Genomic DNA, 2,023 nt, shown 5'->3' on the forward strand with positions numbered 1-2,023 from the left:
CCTATAGGAAGCTTTCTCTAACTCTTAGGACTGGATTAAGCTCCCACTTCCTGCATCCAGGTGCTCTCACTGATCACACTGTGTATTTGTTGTCTTTCCAACTAGGCTCTGAGCCTTTACCTTGTTCACTGCTTAGCATAGAGCCCTGAAACTCAGCTGCTCAATAAGGACTTGTTAAAGTGTATCATTAATCCAAGGGTTAAGAATAAGATCTATCCATAATATACCAAAGTATTTGAGCTTACTGAGGAAGTGTGTGCAAGGAAACAGAATTTAGCTTCATTGATCATAATTAAACTTCCAGTTAGCAGGAGCAGGTCACAGAAGTTGGACTGAAATTGTAAATTAAAAAGTAAATAGAGAACCACAGGGCCGGCCCTAAATCTGAATTTTTAAATTCACTATTCCTAAGCCACTCTCCACTCACCATGCCCCCCACCCCCCATTTTGCTGTATGAAAGCCTAAAAACTACTAGTGCTACTTTCAATTTCTATTATGGCTAATATAAATAAGGAGAAAAGACTGATGGCTGCTAAGAGTACAAAGAAAAAAAAAATACCTAAAATTATCCAACTTACAGTGTTTTGGGTGGGTCTAGCTCATGCTTTTATAGAAATCAGTGATGAATTCATCTCCAAACCCAGAGACTTGGACCAAAACCTATATGAATGTTCCCAGTGTAGCTGAAGCTTTTCTAAAGGTCATTTAAATAGATTACATCACTGAAATCCTATTTTCATGCTTCCTGCCTCCAATCTCATCAAACCCATACACCTTAACTGGTAGCTATGGTTAATTCCTAATGAGCTACAACTTCCTATAGGAAGCTTTCTCTAACTCTTAGGACTGGATTAAGCTCCCACTTCCTGCATCCAGCTGCAAGGGAAGAGGAGAAACACTGACAGCATATAGTCCATGGGGTTACATTGCTTAATCTTGTAGGAATGTAAGTGCTTGGCTGGGGAAGGGGTTGTTTCCATTTCAACTAATTGAACCTTTATGCATATTAAGGGCTTTCTCAATAAGGACTTTGTATCCACTCTTCACCACGTCCCTTAATAGGCTTGAACTCCTCCACATTACAGAATTAATGTAAATTCTGTTAGCCTGTGTATTTTTATGTGACCCTCAAGAGGAAAGAAAAAGCGTGCATTCATATACAGTATTAGAGAAAGGGTTGAGACAAAAGCTCTGTTTGTTTGGTTCATCTTCACATAGTGCTTCCTTTTCCTTGTTTGGGTGTCACATTAAGAGAGGGCCTTGTAGCTCTCAAGCTCAGCATTTGGTCAGTATGGACCCACATGGGTTCAGCATGCATATCAAGAAGTGTTATTTCTGTTTGGGACACATCTGTCCTGGCCACGGCATGATGTTTGTCTTCAATGATTGCAAGGTATTTAGATTCTGTAAATCCAAATGTCATAGAAACTTGAAAAAGAAGCACAATCCTTGCAAGGTCAGGTGGACAAAAGCATTCTGGAAACCAGCTGGTAAAGAGCTGACAGTAGATAATTCATTTGATTTGAAAAACGTGGAAATGAACCTGTCGAATACCAACAAGAGCTACGGAGTAAAACTATTGTTGCAATGAAGAGAGTCAAAGAGACCAAACAGAAATGCCATGCTGAATTTAAAATGAACAGATTGAAGAAAAATAAAGAGCTACAGAAAGTTCAGGACATCAAAGAAGTCAAGGAAAACATTCATCTTATCAGGGCCACTGTTGCAGGCAACGGAAAGCAGCTGGAAGGAAAAATGGTACAGCAATTACAAGAGGATGTGGAGAAGCAAGATGTTTCCTAAAAATCTCACTGTAACCATTTCTATTTCTACATTTGAAAACCTCCTTTGGAGAAAGAACTTCTAAATTACTGATTTTTACATAAGCTCACTCAAATGAAAGGTGTTTAATTATACATCTCCCTTGCATTGCTTTCTGCAACAGATCAGATATTTATCAGATGATAAATTGCAACTCAGTGTTAAATCTTCACGATAGATGTGCTTATGTAAATCATGAGA

At 38.7% G+C, this 2,023-nt stretch overlaps 1 pseudogene; it reads left to right on the forward strand.

Moving 5' to 3' along the window:
* The first annotated feature begins 1,158 nt into the window (after window positions 1-1,158).
* On the forward strand, window positions 1,159-1,804 carry LOC103581621 (annotated as a pseudogene).
* Window positions 1,805-2,023: the final 219 nt, after the last annotated feature.

The sequence above is a fragment of the Galeopterus variegatus genome, unplaced genomic scaffold (assembly GCF_000696425.1).
Source record: "Galeopterus variegatus unplaced genomic scaffold, G_variegatus-3.0.2 Scaffold13506, whole genome shotgun sequence".
Classification (NCBI taxonomy): Eukaryota; Metazoa; Chordata; class Mammalia; order Dermoptera; family Cynocephalidae; genus Galeopterus; species Galeopterus variegatus.